Here is a 16,157-nt window from a genome sequence, read left to right as displayed (position 1 = left end):
AGATGTCTGCTACAAACGTATAATAGGTCATAAATGTACACGAAATTTGAACTGTTACAGGAAACCTTATTTGATCGGCATGTGTTATAGAGATGGGAAAATAAAGCAGAATACCGAGCGCAAGTACTCTCTCAGCGGTGAATAGAGCGATTACCCATCTCCTTAGCTGAGGTACCTATCTGGTCTCACGTTGCGATAGCAGAATTTTTGTGGTCGTGCTTATGCGGACGTGCTTCTCCCCTTAGTCCGCTCGCCGATCAAAACGCAAATAGTAGCCGATTTGATAGCAGTGTACGTAGCTGCAGCAAGCAGTGCCAGGCACGTCGCTAAAGCCTCGGCGATGTCCATTGGACGCGGCCTCTCACACGACGACTTAGCACCCCTCCAGTGCGTCCATAACCTACGATACTTTGGTATTGTTTTCATCCCCACCATGCGCCGCTCCGTTCCCTCTAGTTTTCAGCGTAGTTTTTAAGTTTCCGCATGGCAGTGCGACAAAATCTCCTCCGCCGACCCGATTCTTTATAAAGTTTTGAATACCTCAATCAACATATGGCGTCCAAGATGGTCCACATCCCACTGCCACCAGATATTGGACGCAGCATCCAGGTCGGGTTCGGCTACTTTCTTACAGCCGGTACGGTCTTTAAGGTGCGTTACGAGACGCTCACCCTCCCCATGAGAGCGGGGAGCCTCGGCCTTACCAAAGTGCCACTCGGAGCGGCGTCTATGTACGTGACCACCATGCACAAGGTTTGGGACGGGGCGCCTCCCTTACGTGCAGCTTATTGGACATCCTTATGCCCACAACCATATCACCACCGGTATCAGCAGGACACATCACGCCCCATGTGGCACACATTTCTGATTTCATCACTGAGTTCAGTAACGCTCTCAGTCACTTAGTTAATACGCGCCTTCCTCGAACCAAAGGTTTCTACACTGGGTGTTGCGTTGTCCGGACGTGTCTCGCGCGCGCTCCCGCAACTACGGTCTTTTTGTTGGTTCTATCGGGAACAATCACGCCAGTGAACGGAAAAACAGTGATCAGTGATGGATAATAGTGAAGTGAAGCAGTCCTACAAATTTTTCCCTGGTTTCGGCTAGAGAAATAGTGCATTTAGTGACTTCGCGGGCACATTTACAGCATGTGGAACCTCATCAAAGGTATTTCACTACAATGGTTCAAATGGCTCTGAGCACTATGGGATTTAAAATCTATGGTCATCAGTCCCCTAGAACCTAGAACCACTTAAACCTAACTAACCTAAGGACATCACACAACACGCAGTCATCACGAGGCAGAGAAAATCCCTGACCCCGCCGTATTTCACTACAACTAACATCCACAAACACTACTAATACTATTGGGAACGCTTGACATTACTAACATTACGAACCGCAGTGCTGTGAAAGTGTTAAAAATAATATTAAAGGAAAGTTACCGTGTGAAGAATCATCAAAGTAACATATGGTAGGATTTTTCTCCGTAACTAGACGGTAAATATCCACCAAACTCACGATAACACGTTAGAACAGTGAAGGGTAGCTTCCAAAAGTGTCTCGAATCAAAAGCTCTGATAATAACGGATTTAGACTAAAAACGCAGACTAACATATGGTAGCAAATCTCGCAGAAAAGACTAGCTTAATCTGAAGAAAACCAGTGTGAAAAATACCCATACAGTGAAGGGAAACGAGCATAATTCTGAGTTATAGACATATTATAGGTAAAAGTCATAAACTGTCGAAAGTGAGGAAAACTGATTACGAGTAACGTAAAGCGATACGCCGAGCGACGGAACGCAAAGTCCCGAGAGTAGGTCGCAGTGCGCCGGCTGACACTCACTACGCGTGAGTTTCGCAAGTAGGCCAAATTGCGCTGGCCGCAGCGAACCGGAGTTGCTAAGCACGACTTGTGTTTCCGCGCCCAACCGCGGAGTCAGCGAGCTCACAGTCCCCACCTGGTCCCGCGAACCATGTGGCCGGCTGACATGCGGAGCTCACCGCGGCGCTCAGTGTCGATCGGACATCGCCGTCGAAGCCACCCAGCCCACATTCGGCCTCGCTCTGTGACGTATCGCTTTTGGGACTTACGTGTCGTAATGTGGTGCCGCACACGCAACACAGGCCAAATAAAGGTCACTCTTTAAGAACTGTAACACAGATCCGCAATCCTGGATCGAGCACGCCAACTAAGTGGTGCTAACACCACACCCAAGTCCACGAAAGGGACGGTTAGTAGAGCGCAGAGCAGCACCAGTAGCAAAGTATCGCCTATAGGCATGGCGTCTTGTGCCCACGAATATGCCGTCATGTCACCGAGCGAGAAGATCGCTGCAATTGACGAGCTATTAAATGACATTGGGGCGGAATTAAAGGCCAAACACGTATCGAGTAGCGTACTGAATACAATAAGGAATAAAATATTCCCTTCGGCTTTGCAACTCACGTCAGCAGAAGCAAAGGTCGAGCTACTGCAAGAGCAGAACAAAGATCTACTGCGCGAACTTCAGCACTCAGCTGACCCAGTTAAGGACCTTAGAATTGAGTCTCTCACAGAACAGGTCAACAAACTCGAGGAAGACAATACAAAACTCGCTGAAATAAACCAAGAGCTCAGGGACCAATTTAGGGATCTGACAGGAAAGGTTACTGAACAGGCACAGCAACAGGCCAATACACTAACATACGCTGCGGCACTCTCCACCGCACCCAAAGAACATAAACGCATTGAGGTGGCAAAAGCCAAGCAGGCAACCACTCTCTTCATAAAGTCTACCAACAACCAAGACACGAAAGTAATAAAACAAACGTTGACAAAAAACATCAACCCAAGACGAGACAACCTACACATTAAATAAATAAGAAACACGAAGACAGCTGTGACTGTCGAAGCAGCAACACAGGAGGACTGTAGGAAAATAATAGAAAAGACGAAGGACATTGAGAATATCGCGTGTGAGGCGCCCAGAAAGCGGCAACCTTTGGTGATAGTCTATCGAGTGACAGACACTATCTCGGATAGAGAATTTCTTGAGTGTCTATACGATCAAAATCTCAGTGACGATTTCACAAAAGACGAATTCGACCAAGACGTGAAGATCAGATTCCGCATAGGGCCCAAAGGAAAGGGATACAACCATCAAGTGTTGGAAGTCACATCCAGAATTTATTGGTACCTCACCAAAAGGGAAGGGTGTACATAGACTTCCAATCCCTATCTGTCAAAGACTTTACGTCAGTGAGCCAGTGTTACAACTGTCGTGACCTTGGCCATACAACCAAAGCCTGCGCAGACACAGGTACAACCTGTTCATGGTGTGGTAAAATGGGCCACAAACGCGCGGACTGTCGAGCATCAGAGCCATCGATTGCATTCCCTGCAGGAACAGAAACCGAATCTGCAATAAGAGCAGGGGTGGCGTCTGCCAGACCTACAAACAGCTGCTTGATAGACTAATTGACAGTACTGACTATGGCAACTGAACACCCCCCTGAGTCAACCAACATGTTCCATAAATCAACCCCTGAAAAAACAAGATCATACAAGTCACCATCCACCAGGCATCGACACCATCTACGTGGAATACTCTGGCGTAAGAGGCAAAAACTATTACCTGACGACTACCCCAACAATGGTCACATTCCAGGTTCGATACACAATACAAACCTGGAGGACAGCCATCACGCAATCACTGAATAAATAGACGACCTAACACTCACAGGACAAATGTCACCAGAAGCCGCCAAACTAATCAAAAGACAAATAATGTACTGGATGACATTCCAGACAACCCTTATGAACAGGATAGACGAACTCGAAGACGAACTACTGAGAATAGACATGATAACCCCAAATTCTGATACCGACAGACCAGAAAACCATACCACACATGACCAACCAAAGCAACTGCACAAAACAGCGTTGCTAACGACTCAAGATCACCCATCCACTCCAGCACAACGACGCACATACGACACTACAAAATGCGAAGGACGCATCAAACCAATCAAATTCATACAAGGTGAGACCTTGAACCCAACGGTGCTAAACACAACCGTAACGCAAGCCAGCACAACTGGAGCCCAAACGGAAAACACGGACAAATCAGACACCCCAGACTGTAATCAAATCAAACGCAAAATAACTCTCTCTGACTCAATGACAGAGGAAGAAGACGACGTCTATTACTGCCCTTACGCCAGAGATTGTAGTGTTCATAACAATGATATTCAAAACCGTAATACCGACCTTGAACAGGCCACAGCGCCGGCAGACACCACGAATGCCACACAAAAAGCCGCAGCATCAACCGCAACAAAAGTTTGCAGAGGGTCTGGCAATAGAGGCGACAATGCGCATAACATGCCAAAAGCTGTTATGTCTGTCACAAATAAATTAGACGAGCTCTCACGTGGGAACCAAATCACGTCAAATAAATGCAGAATGGAGGCACAAACAACCAACACATCTGATACACATCAAGACTGCACAAACGAAACACACACAAAAAAAACAATCATCACAGCCTTTAGGAAACTAAAACCGCATAGAAAACCCAAACAGCCTAAGAGAGTCAAGAAAGTGAAAGCGTGTGACGACCAATCGCGGCAATCGCAGGCTGCCTCAAAACCTAGTGATACAAAAGTGCATACCCCTGATGATACCAACACCTTCGCAGCCCCCCAACCAACAACCTCAATGCCGACGCCCAAGGAAACCCCTACAACAATCAATCAACATGGACGCCAATCCAGCGCCCCCCGCAGAGGTGCACAGCAACGCCACTACACCATCACGACACATCACGGCTGCAGAGACGCCAACACACGCCATCGACACCGCTAGTTTTAGTTACGACAAGCTAGATATAAATGTAAAATTAAGTAGACTAGAAAAAAGAGACATCTTAGAGACGGTACAGCGGATGCTCATCCGCACCCTACACCCGTACGGCCAATCTGTTTGTTTCCGTACATCAGAGCAAACCGATAGCCTGATTCTCAAAACGGAGAATATTCCAACAGATCCAGACAGCCTACTAGACCTGCTCATGCAGGTGTGCGCCCGCAGGGGGGAACCATTCGATATGGACAAGCTTTACAAGGATCACGTAAGGGCTCATGGGAGAACATACTTCGCCGGCCGCGGTGGTCTCGCGGTTCTAGGCGCGCAGTCCGGAACCGCGCGACTGCTACGGTCGCAGGTTCGAATCCTGCCTCGGGCATGGATGTGTGTGATGTCCTTAGGTTAGTTAGGTTTAAGTAGTTCTATAGTGTCATAATCTTAAACAATGAAATACATCCAGTCAATATTACAGAACTCTGTTCCGAGCACCTAGTTACAGTTGAAGTCACACACAAGGGGGATACTTGGATCATCCCGTCGCTGTAAGTCCACTTCTGTCACTGCATCAAACCATACGCAGACCTCATCAGAGATGTTGCGCAATACGCTGGCAACAAAAAACTTCTCATCTGTGCAGACATAAATGCCAGATCAACCCTGTGGCATTCAGACAGAACTGACGACAGAGGTAGAATAATAAATGACATCATCCAAGAAAACAGACTACACGTACTCAACAAGGAAGGACATCACCCGACTCACATCGGACACAACTGTCATTCAAACATACACATCACCCCTGTTAATAATGCCGCCATCAACCACGTACGAGACTGGACCGTACATGTCCAGATCACTGCTAGCGACCACAACATCATCACACTAACCGTAAGTGGTACACCAAACGTCAACACAGAAACGCAACCAAAAATACTATTATTTGACAAAACAGACTGGGACAGGGTCAGACTAAAAATACATGAGCACATACCGCAAGACATCACCGGCAGTGTTGATTACAGAGCACACATGCTGACAGATATCATCAAACACACACACACACACACACACACACACACACACACACACAGAACACCTGCATACCCTCACAAAGAATGAAAAAACACCAAAATATTCCCTGGACTACACAATTAACACGACTCAAACAAGACTCAAAACGTAAACGTAAGCTTTACCACCGAGCAATTTCAGATAGAGAAAGACAATTACGACTACACGACTACCGGCTTGCCAAGGACAAATATAAACTTGAGCTGAATAGGACCAGGAAAGACCATTGGAATAGCCATGTAGCAGCACAAACACAGCTAAACATTTGGAGGGAACCATACAAAATCGTGACAGACAAAATTAAGAGCCCACTGGTTCTGGGAACGCTGCGACAGGAGGATGGTGATATGACTAAGGGCTGGAGACGCACAGAGGAGTTCCTGCTGAGCAAACTCCTGCCTGACGACATCGCAGACACAGACACACTACAACATGCAGCACTGAGACGCGAAGTAGACACATTATACACCACACCAACCGTCACCTGCCCATTTGCGCAGGAAGTAGTGGCGACAGCGATCTCAGAACTCAAAAACAAAAAGGCGCCTGGACCGGATGGTATCCACTCTGAGGTACTGAAACAAATTGCACCGCAGATCACCCCATTTCTTACAACGTTGTTAAACGATGCATTAAGGCTGGGCCGTGTGCCTGCAGTGTGGAAGACCTCGAAGGCAGTTATCATCAAAAAGGTTCCAGACAAAGACACATCAGACCCCAAGTCATACAGACCACTTTGCCTTATCAATACACTCGGTAAAGTGCAAGAAAAACTACTCTGCAAAAGACTACAAGCACACCAAACACTACGGGGACTGACACCACACCAATACAGCTTCAGGGAAGGGAAATCTATAGACGACGCAATGAACAGAGCACTCCAAATAGTACACGACACACCCTCCAAATACACACTTGCAATTATGATAGACATCTCAGGTGCCTTCGACAACCTCTGGTGGCCGGCCTTGTTCAAGAGGCTCAGACACCTGACTATTGCACAGGCAGAACGGTCGTTTGGCAAATGGACAACCAGAAAGTGATTAAACGATTTACAAAAGGCTGTCCACAAGGGTCGATCTGCGGCCCCATCTTCTGGGACATAGTTATAGAACCGCTCCTACAGTTACTAGAGGAGCACATCTTGACAGATGGAGTTGTCGCTTATGCTGATGATCTACTCGTCGTAGTTTCAGCAAACAACCGTGCCCAGCTAGATGAAAGAGCCAATGGAACACTTTGGACAATAACCCAATGGTGCACAGATAGTAAACTAAAGATGGCAGGAAACAAAACAACTTATACATTGCTAAAGAGTATCCTGCGCAGGAACCCAATAGTCAAAATCGGGGACACAAACATAAAAAGACTAGCAGTCACACGCTATCTAGGAGTATACATTGATGAACGATTGAACTTCCACGAACACATGCGAATATGCACACACAAAGCAGGAAAGATACTACACAAACTGGCTAGGCTAAATTCAGAACAATTCAGACTATCCCTGTCAGTCACACGAACATACCATTGCGCTCTCTTTGATTCAGTACTATACTTTGCTGCCAGTACGTGGGTCCACAGATTAAATCTCTCAACCAACAGAACTATTGTACGTCGAGGCCAAAGAAGTGTTCTACTTAGACTAACAGGGGCATTCAACACAACATCAAATGACGCACTATGTGTCGTCATGGGAATCTTCCCCATAGATATCACCATCAGGTACCGCGCAGCAATGTACTGACTTAGGATGGGGAGAATAGACCAGATTTTGCAGATCACTGGTGTACCGATTGAGACAACACGCCAACTCAGAGCATGGCGAGTGGATACCTGGCAGAGCGAGTGGGCCAACAGCGATAAGGACCGCCGTGTATACAACTTCTTCCCTGACATCCGGGAAAGACTAAAACTAAAACATATCGATCCCAGCCGCGGTATGGTACATTTCATAACAGGACAAGGCCCTTATCCCACGCACCTGCAGCAGACTAATAGATGCACGTGCGGGGAAGAAGGTTCCCCTGAACTTACTGTCTTCTTCTGCGGACAACGCACGAACACAAGACACACAGTACACATAAATCGCCTGAACACACAGAACGATCTACATGCCATAATGAGCGACCCGGAAAGGTGGACTGAACTCAACAAACTAACTGACTCTCGAAGATCCAACAAATATAATACTTGCGCAACAGACCCTACCGAAGGCAAGTCGGTCCAAACAGACATCACGATGCCCAGGGGGACACAGATATGGCTAGCACCACGAGTGATGAAGAAGAAACAGATACAGACCAGGGCACCAACACAGATATTGAAGCGTCCAGCGCGGATGATCCATAGTGTCAACCAAGTCAACTGCAAAGAACAGAGTGGAACAACCGACAAGAGGTGCACAAGTCACACACAGTCCTAAAAACAGATTGCACATTATATGTAAATAGTTAACAGCATCTCCATGTCTAATAAGAGCCTAAAGCTAGGTACCTCTTCAAGGGAACTACGCCTTCCGTTAAGAGGCAGCGCGCAGTCTGGATGGAAGGATCTTAATTGTGGTCCCTCTCTTTTGAGCCCAACCCGACGAATACCTATGGTAGACCGGGGAAAACCACCGTTCAGGTCCTGTTGTCGACGGGGCCGGGAAGTGCTTGCGCCTGATGTACTCTACTAGGAGCCTTGTAGGCTCAACAAAAACCGTTAGCGTCATTACTTTATTACTTTTACCACAAGTACCCTTTCATTAGCAACTTTGAGCCAAGCACAAAATCAGTTACCTCTCTATTGTATATCGTAAATAGTTTAGCAGGCTGGACATGGAGGTCTTAGTCTTAGTTTCTAGCTTTAACGTACCCTAATCTCTTCTAGTTAAGTTAGTTTTTAGGATGGTAGATGTTAAAGGCATGGTGAGCGACGGCCAGCGTCTTGAGGGTCATTCCTAGACCCGGGCCGCCGCCCACAACCAGGTGGCGGGCAATATTATACCTATATCTTCTCTATTCAATTCTCTTCCTTCCTTCTTTCTAAATATTTAATTTCGTTTTGTTTATTAATATCTCACTTGATTTTGTATTAGTTATAAGTTTTTCTAATGCTGCACAAAAAAGATATCTAATGGATGTAAACAAATAGAGCCCGCCTCCACGTGGCGGGACACGGGCAACGGTGTGAGAGGGGAAGGTAGCCGGTGTGATGTTGCTTTCAGTCACTCCGGACCCAGTCACAGCGGCTAAGTGGCAACATACGACCCACCATAAGAAATTAGACGGTGGGTCATAAAAAATAAGCAGCTAGTAAAAGAAAATAAAAACCTCCACTAGTGTGCTGTATATCCCTCAACAACGTATAACTCAAACATCCATCGACGCTGGCAGTTGTTGCATTGTTGGGGGACGTTGGGTGGTTCGTAGTGTTCTACTCGTACGTCCAGCCGCGGAAACCTCTTTATCTGCAGGATGGCGCGGGAATCAGCCGTGTCGGCTAACTCAACCGTGCAGTGTGGTAGCGGTGCCTGTGTGCGGAACCCTGTCATCCGGGAGGCACTTTTACAGTCGAATCCCAGATAACAGAGCGCCGCCTGTACTGTCTCGTTGGGGGTACTGGGATCCACTCCCTTGATCACGTACTGCTGGGTTCTCTGGTCCAGCGTTCTGTACGTGTAGTGTTCGATCTCCCGATCTTTGAGGAAGGTTAGAAGATCTTTATATTCGATGTCTGCGGCAACGTACTGTGAGGCCCTACCCCTCGAGTAGTTTGCGTGTAGTGTACTGTTTATGTGCCTTTCCGTGAATGCAGTGTTAAGGGCACTAAGGTTCCCATAGTTTTGTATAACGACTGGGGGGAAACCAGTCTTGTGTTGTGTGGGCACCGCTGTGGCTTTGTGTGCTTTGTTGTTGTTCGCCACAGCTGTGTTTGCGTTTTGTTTCGTGTTAATATTGTTGCTAGCCTAGGATGAGCTAGTAGGTGTAGGCAACAGCGCCTTTCGGTTGCCTAGCGAGTTTGGTTGCTCGCTTGTTTGTGTTGGTGTTTTTCTGGGTCTGCGTTTTGGGCTCTCCACCGGCCAGGGCTCTGTGTAGTGGTTTTCTGCCTCAATCTCTTGAGGCTGCGGCGTCGGTGGGACAGTGGTACATGACTGTCCAGTGACAGGGGAGTGTAAGGTTATGTTAAGTGTTGCTGTTTTGGTGGGTGAGACGTTCGCCCCGAATAGTTCGGTGATTGGCCGGCGTGACTCGAGCTGCTTTTGCGCTTTGCACCAAGCTGTCGAACGTCGCCAGCCGCTCCCTTGCCTTCGGTAGCGGGCGGGGCGCGAGTTTCGGCGGGTGCAGTCGATCCTCGCGCCTCCTGTGTTGCAGTCTTACTGTGGGTAACAGCAGGGGAAGTGATAGCAGCGTCCGCCATCTCGCACTTAGGATTATTTATTAGGTGGGAGGGGGGAAACGACAATTTTGCTTTTCTCGATAGGCGAGAGAAGTGTCTTGTTCCCTATTGAAGTGGGTGTTCCCTACGTTATGCTAACATGCGCTGTTGGTGCAAGCGCGGCACCTAAAGGAGGTGCGGAAGAAGAATGGCCTGCAGCACGCGGGCGTGGTCCGGTGAAGGAGCCCTGGTACTGCCTCAGAGTCCCTAAAAGAACGTGAGAATCACGTTGGGTAACCGGAGGCTACCGGGAGCTGCGAGCCGAAGCTCTTTCGCGGGAGTCCGCGCCTGGTTGCGCGGCTTTGTGTCGGAGGGGAGCGACCTCAACCCTTTGGCACTCGGCCGACTGCCGCTGGGCGCCTGCGCCGCGAGGATCTAACGCGAACTCCCCGGGCGCTGCCGGACGACTGGCTGCTGAGCGCTGGTAGCGGCCGGATTGCGCGCGGCCGGCTGGAGGGGGTAGCGGGCGAGCTAGGGCTGTTGGCGGTCGGCGGCTGCGCTGCGGGGTCCTCTCCGCTCGGCGTCCACGCGATGACGAATACACGCTTCCAATGTGCGTTCACCGCATTGTCACCAAACACGGGTGCGACCATCATCATGCTGTAGACAGAACCTGGATTCATCCGAAAAAATGACGCTTTGCCATTCGTGCACCCAGGTTCGTCGTTGAGTACACCAACGCACGCGCTCCTGTCTGTGAAGCAGCGTCAAGGGTAACCGCAGCCATGGTCTCCGAGCTGATAGTCCATGCTGCTGCAAACGTAGTCGAACTGTTCGTGCGCCAGCCGAAGTGGCCGTGCGGTTCTAGGCGCTGCAGTCTGGAACCGCGCGACCGCTACGGTCGCAGGTTCGAATCCTACCTCGGGCATGGATGTGTGTGATGTCCTTAGGTTACTTAGGTTTAACTAGTTCTAAGTTCTAGGGGACTAATGACCTCAGAAGTTGAGTCCCATAGTGCTCAGAGCCATTTGAACCATTTTTGAGCTGTTCGTGCAGATGGTTGTTGACTTGCAAACGTCCCCAACTGTTGACTCAGGGATCGAGACGTGGCTCCACGATTCGTAACAGCCATGCGGATAAGATGCCTGTCATCTCGACTGCTAGTGATACGAGGCCGTTGGGATCCAGCACGGCGTTCCGTATTACCCTCCTGAGCCCACCGATTCCATATTGTGCTAACAGTCATTGGATTTCGACCAACGCGAGCAGCAGTGTCGCGATACGATAAACCACAATCGCAATAGGCTACAATCCGACCTTTATCAAAGTCGGAAACGTGATGGTTCAAATGGCTCTGAGCACTATGGGACTCAACATCTTAGGTCATAAGTCCCCTAGGACTTAGAACTACTTTAACCTAACTAACCTAAGGACATCACACACACCCATGCCCGAGGCAGGATTCGAACCTGCGACCGTAGCAGTCCCGCGGTTCCGGACTGCAGCGCCAGAACCGCTAGAACCACCGCGGCCGGCAAACGTGATGGTACGCATTTCTCCTCCTTACACGAGGCATCACAACAACGTTTCACCAGGCAACGCCGGTCAACTGCTGTTTGTGTATGAGAAATCGGTTGGAAAATTTCCTCATGTCAGCACGTTATAGGTGTCGCCACCGGCGCCAACCTTGTGTGAATGCTCTGAAAAGCTAATCATTTGCATATCACAGCATCTTCTTCCTGTCGGTTAAATTTCGCGTCTGTAGCACGTCATCTTCGTGGTGTAGCAATTTTAATGGCCAGTAGCTTATGAGAAGAAATAGGTAGGTGTGTGACATACGGCAGTTATGGTCGTTGTGGGGGGCGCGCTCAGATTGACTCAGTGGTAAGGCGACTGCTCGCGATAGGCGAGAAATCTCAGTTCGGGTACTGATCCTGCACAAATTTTCATACATCGCTTTAGATATTACACCTAAACCTATTAAAGTTAAGTTCAATTACAGTAATAAATTTCAGTATTTGAAACTGTAGTTCGTCATCAGATATGAATATAATATTGTTTAGTTCGAGATGGTATGCATCTAGTTCTATTGGGACTTTTCTTCTGTATTTTCTTTTAGTGGACGGGTTTTGAGGTGCATACAAGCTATGTATTGTATTGAATGGCTATCTGGGGTGGGGGAGAGTAGCGTCTCTTGATTCTACCACCATCGTACCAGAATATTTAGTAATGTTTATGAAAATTCAGCTGCTGTCATTCTGCAATATTGATCTGAATGAACATCTTGTACTTGAACCGAAACGCCATTCCCCCTTCCTCCCCCTCCCCCCCCCCCTCCAGCCATCACGAGAAGAAAAAATTATTTTCGCTCCTGGCTGCGTGAAAATGAAACTGCTGAGCAAAATTCACTAGACATACTGGTAAAATGGGTACAAATACTCATGGAATACGTTAAACATGTGTGAACTGTATTTGACGTGTGTGTATGTGGGAAAAGTCATGGGCAGAAAGCTCATCCTTAACTCCTGGAACGAAATGAACCAAATTTGCTACACATATTACTTGCAGTTTGGAAAGAAATACTGTTGGGGTAAGAACCACCAACCTCCTATTGGGGTGGGGTGAGTGTGATAACGTGGGGAGTGAAGAGGGAACGAGGGATGGAGAGATGGCAAGATGGAAGCAAGAGATAGGTACATAGAAGAGGAAGAGGAGATGGGCAGAGATAGGGGCGGAGGAAATGGACAGAGAGGCGAGCGGAGTAGATGGACATAGAGAGGAAAGAACAGCAAATGGACAGAGACATGAGGAGGAAGAGACAGGCAGAGAGATAGGAGAAGAGGAGATGAACAGGCAGAGGGAAGAGGAAGTCGCCAGAGGTAGTCAAGAGGATGACATGTACGGGGAGAGGGAAGAGGAGGAGATTGTCACAGAAAGGGAAGGGGAGGTGATACACATGGAGAGGGGGGAGAATAAGAGATGGAAAGAGAAAGTAGTGAGGGGCAGATGAACAGAGAGAGGGGGACGAGGACATCTACATCTACATCCATACTCTGCAAGCCACCTGACGGTGTGTGGCGGAGGGTACCTTGAGTACCTCTATCGGTTATCCCTCCTATTCCAGTCACGTATTGTTCGTGGAAACAAAGATTGTCGGTATGCCTCTGTGTGGGCTCTAATCTCTCTGATTTGACAGAGAGAAGGGCAGGAGTAGATGGAACTGGAGAGGGAGGACGAGATAGACAGAGGGAAAACGAGCAGATGGACAGAGGTAGGGAGAGGAAGGGACAGAGAGCGAGTAAGGAGGAGGTGGGCACAGTGGTGTACAGGGAAAGGGGTGGAGGTGGACAGAGAGATGGGGATAGGGGAGATGGTTTAATAGATGACTAGAAGAATAACTACATACCCGGGGAACGTCGGGTACCGAGCCAGTATTGAATGTATGTAGTAGTGCTCCACGCCGAAGGCAATATCGAGATGTCGGACAGATTGCATTACATGTATGTTATGCAGAGATCCGTCAAAGTTCATACAGAAGAAAGCTCGGCTCGGCAAGTACGAAATCCCTCTCTCCCTCTTCCTCTCTGTCTGTCTCTCTCTCTCTGTCGCACGTACACCCACAGACCATTTTACATGTTTACGTGTAATATCGGACAAAACTGAGATCATTATGAGCTGAGACGATTAGTTTGTTTTATTATTCCAACACCTCTTGGTGACGCAACAAAGACTGCGTAGAGAATTTATTTCTGTTCAGAAGTAAGGTTTACTTAGGAAATTCTAAATCACACAAGCCAGAATAATATTTGTAGACGCCACTGCACCAGCTGTGGAACTAGCACCTTTATAGCAGGACGGCGGGATTGTGTGTCCTTGTGTGCCCATAAATCGTTTGGATTACATCGCATGGAGGAGAAGGAGTATCGACCAGCCGGCCGGCTTGTTATGGGCTCACAAGCTGCTCTTCAAGTTCATTAGCGCGGTCAGTAAGTTTGGCATCACAATACATCACGTCATATCACATCACATCAGAACATCATGTTTACGCGATATCTAATTCACCAAAGTTACGTCCATTATCAGTGGACACAATTCAGACTTCAGTTTTGTTTATTCATCGAGAGTTGTGTCACTCTATTCTTGCACTCTTAGCCAATAGAAAGAAACGAGAGTGAAAACAATTTGTCACTCACTCCTTCTTTCGGAGTCTCTCTTGCAACTTATTGCAAAACCAATGTGGCCGAGCGGTTCTAGGCGCTTCAGTTTGGAACCGCGCGACCGCTACGGTCGCAGGTTCTAATCCTACCTCGGGTATGGGTGTGTGTGATGTCCTTAGGTTAGTTAGGTTTAAATAGTTCTAAGTTCTAGGGGACTGATGACCTCAGATGTTAAGTCCCATAGTGCTCAGAGCCATTTGAACCATTTTTGCAAAACCAATATAAACAAAAATTTCTCTTTTCTGATAGCGTTATCATTAGCGATGAAGCATACGCGGGTATGAACAAGAATGGGGAAGGAAATCTGGCGTAGCATTGTTCAAGGACTCATTTCAACATCCACGTTAAGTGACGCGGGAGAACCAAGTAAACTATAATGCAGGATGACTGCACAGGGATTCTATCCCCACTAATCCAGAATACGAGTCCAGTGTCTTAAGCATTGCGCTGTCTTAATCTAGCACTATGGAAAGAAGCCTGACCAGGGAGAGAGAACGCACTTGTGTTTGTCGACATAGAAACTATGCGACTGTGCAGTGAGTCGAGGCTGAGTCTACAATTTCTAACATTGTTTGGACTTACTGAGTATTAGCGAAAATTTAATTTTCTCCTGTCGCTGTCGGGAACGTGTGATTTACAAACAATTCTTCTAACTGAATACACTAAATTTTATAATCTAGCAAGTGAGGTGGCACTGTGGTTGAGACATAGGAACCGCATCCCGCCGAAAAAGGAGAATGTATCCGCTTTCAGCTATCCGGATTTAGGTTGATCTCAATTTTCCTTAATTATTTAAGGGAAATGCCTGTATAATTCCTTCGAAAATGACACGACCGATCTCTTTTAACATATTTGTCCAATATGAGCAAGTGTTCAAAAACTTAACCTCCTCGTCGATAGGACATTAAACCCTTGCGTTCCTTTCACCTTATATGACTGTGTAACATATAGTAGCTGTGGTGTGTCATACTGACTGGACTGTCTTTACTTATTGCTCTTAGTACTTGAATTGTCCTGCCCTACCTTAAAAGCTCCCGACATTAGTTCCGTCTGCAGACACCGATAAAGATAAATCAGACGAATTAAAGTAATTTCAAACTACTGTCCTAAGTTAATTACACTGAAGCGCCAAAGAAACTGGTATAGACTGCGTATTCAAATACAGCGAAATGTAAACAGGCAGAATACGGCGCTGCAGTCGGCACCGTCCATATAAGGCAAGTGTCTGACGCTATTAGACCGGTTACTGCTCCTACAATGGCCCTTTATCAAGAGGTAAGTTAGTTTGAACGTGGTATTGTAGTTGCCGCACGAGCGGTGGGAGATAGCATGTCCAAGGTAGCAATGAAGTGAGGATTTTCACGTACGACCATTTCACGAGTGTACCGTGAATATCAGGAATCCGGTAAAACATCGAATCTCTGACATCGCTGCTGCCGGAAAAAGATCCTGCAAGAACAGGACGAACGACGACTGAAGAGAATTGTTCAACGTGACAAAGTGCAGCCCTTCCGCAAATTGCTGCTGATTACAATGATGGGCCACCAACAAGTGTTAGCGGGAGAACCATTCAACGAAACATATCGATACGGGCTTTCGGAGCCGAAGGCCCACTCGTGTACCCTTCATGACTGCGTGACACAAAGCTTTGGACTG

This window comes from Schistocerca cancellata, chromosome 4, assembly GCF_023864275.1.
Source record: "Schistocerca cancellata isolate TAMUIC-IGC-003103 chromosome 4, iqSchCanc2.1, whole genome shotgun sequence".
NCBI classification, from domain to species: Eukaryota; Metazoa; Arthropoda; class Insecta; order Orthoptera; family Acrididae; genus Schistocerca; species Schistocerca cancellata.
This window is presented reverse-complemented; position numbering follows the sequence as displayed.